Genomic DNA, 6,087 nt, shown 5'->3' on the forward strand with positions numbered 1-6,087 from the left:
AAAAAAAAAAAAAAAAAATTAGGTTAATATGAAAATATGTCTGCCATATACTGTTAAGTGAAAAATTCAAGTAATAGAAGAGAATGTAGACTGTAATCTAAGCTGTGTTATCTTTTAGCATAAAGGCAGTCACATAAAAACATGGTACAAATGCATGGTGTACACACAAAGACGGTGCCTAAAACTATATATCAGAAAACAGCAAGCAGAGGAGGAAATGGGAGTATGGGAAGGAGGGGAAGATGAGAAACTAGCAGGTATTACTTTTACAATAAAGAGTGTATCTTGAATATACTTGATATCTGGTTCAATTTGGTGTTTGATAAAAAGGAGCTGGGCGCGGTGGCTCACGCCTGTAATCCCAGAACTTCGGGAGGCCGAGGCAAATGTATTGCTTGAGGTCAGGAGTTCAAGACCAGCCTGGCCAACATGGTGAAACCTTGTCTCTACTAAAATACAAAAAAAAAAAATTAGCTAGGCGTGGTGGCAGGCGTTTGTAATCCCAGCTACTAGGGAGGCTGAGGCAGGAGAATTGCTTGAACCCAGGAGGTGGAGGTTGCAGTGAACCAAAACCATTGCCACTGCACTCCAGCCTGGACAACAGAGAGAGAATCTGTCTCAAAAAAAGAAAAAAAGGAAAAATACACTTGATAGAAATATAAGAGGAATATATATAGCCTATATCTTAACAAAGTATTCCACATATTTCCAAACAGAACATGATGGTAAATTTAAGATATTTAGCATTATTTGGAAAATACATGGTTAGATAATCTTAAGGTAATCTATATTTTTATTTGATGTTTTCTTATAATGTCATTGTAATAGCACTAAAACATACTTACTGTCTAACATTTAAAAATAATTTCCTTTCTTTGAATAATCCATCACGTAGTAAATTTTACATTCAATTAAGTGAAAAGATAAATGAGGAACATCAGAAATAAAAACTTAAGTGTTACAGAATTTTCCTTAATTTATACCAAGTTTTGAAACAAAGGTTGAAATCTCTGGAGATTTTGGTTATGCTAAGGGTACATCCACTGGAAATCAATATTTGAAATTTGTCGTTCCCAAGAAAATTTAAGTATTGTATGGTATTTGATAATTTCTAAATTTTTTCTTATGAAGAAAATAACCTAAATTTCCATAATCTAATTCAATCCCTTTTAAAAAATCAATCATAAACTGGGTTTCCACATATAATACATTTTAAAAAACCTTTTGCAGTGACACAATTAAGATGCAAATTATTTACATTTACTCGTTTGCTTGTTCTTATTCCTCCAAGTTCTAGATCAAATTCAACGATAAAATATATGAAAGCTTTTGATTTATGAAGTAGACAATTTTGCCTTCAAAATTACACCACACAACCTATTCTTTTTTTTTTTTTTTTTTTTAAGACAGGGTCTCACTTTGTCACCTGGGGTGGAGTGCAGTGATGTGATCTCGACTCACTGCAGCCTCGACCTCCTGGGCTCAAGTGATCCTCCTGCCTCAGCCCCCCCAAGTAGCTGGGACTACAGGTGTGTGCCACCATAAGTAGCTAATTTTTTCTACAGACAGAGTTTCACCATGTTGGCCAGGCTGGTCTTGAACTTCTGAGCTCAAAAAACTCAGCCTCCCAGTGCTAGGATTACAGGCAAGAGCCACCGCACCCCACCAAATGATTCTTTAATAAAGGTGAAAGGAAACAGTCTGTGGCCAGGAGCAGTAGCTCATACCTGTAATTCCAACACTGTGGGAGGCCAAGGCAGGAGGATCACTTGAGGCCAGGAGTTCGAGACCAGTCTGAGAAACAGTTAAAACCCTATCTCTACAAAAACAAAACAAAAGAAAAGGAGAAAGAGAGAGAGAGGAAGAAAAGAAAAAAAAATTGCATACAAAAGCACCTCTTAAACCACAGAGGATTTACCAACAGTTAAAATAGATAGGTGGGGCTGGGGGGAAGCTGTGTTAATGCTGGGTCCCTGTAGCTGCATCCACAGATAAAAGTTGGTGCTGGAGAGGCAGCATGCAAAGCGAAAAGAAGGGACCGCTTGGAGTTCTAGACCCAACAACGCCTCCGGTAACCACCTTCACTTCTCTGGCTTCTGCTGGCTCATCGGTAAAATGAGGGATGGTATTTTTATAGTTCTAACACGTTATAGTTCTAGGTGGCTGTTTCATGAAGCGCCGAGCGCTGCTCTCTAGCGGGTCACAAATGTAACTCGCAAGGCTGGGCTTGGCATTACGACTCTCGCGGGCAGGGACTGGCCATCTTGCTCGCTTCTCTGAGTCGCAAAATTGGCCTTCATGTATCTCAGTCAAGCACCACTACCAATATAAACGCCCTCCCATACGACCCGGCTGGAGCAATGTTTACTTCTGTCCCTGCTTCCCCAGGGCGCCCACAGGTTCGCGTAGCCCGAGATCTTCGAACAAGAACTGCTAGTGGGTGTTACATTCCCAGGTGCCAAGAGTGATGGGTTTGACTTTTAACTGGAAGTCTAAAGAAGCGAGCACCCCCACCAATGTTAACCCTTGCCTGAAGTCCAAAGTTAGGCCCTCTCCCTTTTCCCAGTGATCACCAAGCTCACCGCAGAGCGCAGCCTCCGCGGACCCGAGGACAGCCCTGCGCTCAGTCCCGAGCAGCAACCAGGTTAGCACCATTGCGGGCTGGCGGCTGCCGCGCTACTGACCACCTCCCGCTCCTCTTCCTCCTCCTGCTCCCGCCTCCGGGCGCGCTGCTCCAGGCTCTCCGGCGCCCTCCAGCCAGGCACCGGCCGAACCGGGTAGTGACGCAAGGTGTAATTACTGCTTTAAAACTTAAAGGCATTTGGAAAGAAACTAAAGGTTATGCTTACTGTTTTTGTTTTTATTATTTTTTAGGAGACACAAAATTTAAAAATGGAAAGCAGAAAATGTGACACATTATTTAAGATTTAAAGTAAATAAACTTTTCCAATTTACCTTGTAACATGATTTTCATACATTGGATTTGTTTAAAACAGACTGACTACATGGATAACTTTTCTAAGAATTGTTCTTAACTCTAATAGCTGGTTCAACTGATGTAGGCATTAAAATGATGTCATATTGTCATCTTTCCTCCACGAACTGATGATATTTGACTATAGGTTTGTCAGGGTTATGTCCAACTATTGTATAATATGTGTCAGTTTCCTATTGCTACCGTAACAAATTACCCGAAATTTACTAGCTTAAAACAACACAAATTTATTATCTACAGTTCTGTAGATTAGAAGTCTCACTTGGCTAAAATCAAAGTGTCAGCAAGCCTGTGTTTCTTCTGAGCTCCAGAGTAGAATTTCTTGACTTGTCTTTTCTATCTTATAGTGGTTGCCTGCATTCCTTGGCTCTCATGGCCTCCTTCTCCATCTTCAAAGCCAACAGCTTTGAGCTTCAAATCCCTGATTCTGACTCCTGCTTCTGTTATCACATCTCCCTCTCTTCCTCTGACTCTGCTGCCTCTCTTTTATAAGGACCTTTACATTCAGACCACAGAGATAATCCATGATAATCTTCTCATCCCAAGACACTTAGTTTAATCACATCTTCGAAGTCCCTTTTGCCAGTTAAGGTAATATATTCACAAGTTTCGGGTTTGTAGAACATGAACATCTTTGGGGCAGGAGGTCATTACTAAGCCTACCACACAAAGTTTCTCATCTTATTTTTTATTTATTCTCAGGTTGGTTCCCAAGCATAATAAAAGCTATATTTAACTGCAAATAGATTTACAGTTAAAAATTAAAATATTTGGCCAGGTGCTGTGGCACCAACCTGTAGTCCCAGTTACCAGTAGGCTAAGGCAGGAGAGTACCTGAGCTCAGGAGTATGAGGCTATAGTGCACTATGATCAGCCTGGGTGACTTAGTGAGACCCCATCTCAAAAAAAATTTAAAATATTCATGTTTAAATGGCATTATTAAAGTGTCTGTCCAAGGAATCATTTCATTAAGCATTTTTAAAATTCAGTTATTAATAATTTAATAAGCTATAAGCCATTTCAGATTTCTAGACCAATGACATCATTTATAATTATTTTCCAAATAATTTGGAGCTTAATCATAGTCTCTGTGTAATTTACTTTGTGGATTCACTTTGAACTAAGATATCACTATATACTGTAGATTCATATAGTCTCTGTGACACCCCCATTCTAAATATACATCATAAATCACAGGTAGTATGAACACAAGATAGGGAAACAATGTACTTGGCCTCAGTGAATCATCTTTAACCTGATTTCTGCTTTTGCAGGAGAAGTAATACTAAACACTTATTCTTTTAGGGCTCATGACTAATTATTATTTTAAAAATATTTTTACATAGGACTTTTTTTTCTGAGGAGACAAGTATGTCTTTCTATATATAGCACACTGCTAAACTTAGTTTATTTAAGAGTCCTTGCAGCACAAAGATCTTGTCAAAAGAGATTCTTGATTGTTGTTCCTAGTTATCTTGATCATTGTGTCCAAGTTATTCCATCATTGTTAAGGAATAACTCAAGCAAGACTTAAAATGGGATAAGAGGGGGAGAAATAGTTTAACTTTTCTGAAAAAGATTTACTAGTGCTGAGTTGATATGAATCATTAATTCCCAAACAACTAATTTAATTTTTTGTTGTTACTCATGTGTTAGTGAAAGGCTATTGGAAAGAAGACTTTTTTTTTTTTTTTTTTTGAGGCAGAGTCTCACTCTGTTGCCCAGGCTGGAGTACGCTGACACGATCTCAGCTCACTGCAACCTCTGGCTCCCAGGTTCAAGCGATTCTCCTGCCTCAGCCTCCCCAGTAGCCACCACACCTGGCTAATTTTTATGTTTTTAGTAGAGACGGGGTTTCACCATGTTGGCCAGGCTGGTCTTGAACTCCTGATCTCAAGTGATCCACCCGCCTCAGCCTCTCAAAGTGCTGGGATTACAGGCATGAGCCACCACGCCTGGCAGAAAGAAGACAATTTTTAAGAGACTTGGGATTTTTCCCATTTCTTTTTATTTTTGACCAATAAAGTCATTTCACACCCATTTCTTTTAAAATCAACTTTAAGTTCCCACATAATAGACTAATATAATAAAATGAAAAATTAGGAAATATATGGCCTTTCATGTGAGTCTGTTTTTTTAAGAATTTCTATCAAAACTTTAAATGAACATCTGTTGACTCAGCATTTCTACAGTGAATAGTTTATTTACTGAGAATATTTGCATTAGTAAGCAAAGACAAATGTACACTAACAAAAGACTGATGAAAAAATAGATACATTCATTCACAAGAGACTTAAGCAACTGGTCAAAAAAATGAGACTAATATGGCCCAGCACGGTGGTTCACGCCTGTAATCCCAGCACTTTGGGAGGCCGAGGCAGGCAGATCACCTGAGGTCAGGAGTTCAAGACCAGACTGGCGAACATGGTGAAACCCTGTCTCTACTAAAAATACAAAAATTAGCCGAGTGTGGCAGCACATGCCCATTGCCCCAGCTACTCGGGATGCTGAGGCAGGAGAATCGCTTGCACCCAGGAGGCAGAGGTTGCAGTGAGCCGAGATCGTGCCACTGTATTCTAGCCTGGGTGACAGAGCAAGACTGTCTCAAAAAAAAAAAAGAAAAGAAAAGAAAAAGGTACCTTTTTCTAATACTTTATAGAACTTAGAGTCACTTGTTCTTTCCACTGCAGTGTCACTTGACTGGGCTGTGTGTGGTGATTGTGTCTGCCTTCCCTAAAAATGGGTGAACTGAGCTACAGAGGCCGTATCATCAGCAGGAAGCCTGGCAGTTTAGGAGCTCAATAAATGGTTGATTTTTCATGTTTGAGACAAAGTCTTGCTCTGTGGCCCAGGCTGGAGTGCAGTGACGCAATCGTGACACACTGAATCCTAGACCTCCCAGACTTAAGCAAGTTCTCCCACCTAAGCCTCACTGGTAGCCAGGACTACATGTGTGTGCTACCATGCTGGTTTTTTTTTTTTCTTCTTTTTTAGTAGAAATGGGGTATCACTATGTTGCCCAGGCTGGTCTCGAACCCCTGGGCTCAAGCAGTCCTCCTGCCTTGGCCTCCCAAAATGCCGAGATTATAGGT

This window comes from Colobus angolensis, unplaced genomic scaffold, assembly GCF_000951035.1.
Source record: "Colobus angolensis palliatus isolate OR3802 unplaced genomic scaffold, Cang.pa_1.0 Scaffold418, whole genome shotgun sequence".
In the NCBI taxonomy this organism is placed as follows: Eukaryota; Metazoa; Chordata; class Mammalia; order Primates; family Cercopithecidae; genus Colobus; species Colobus angolensis.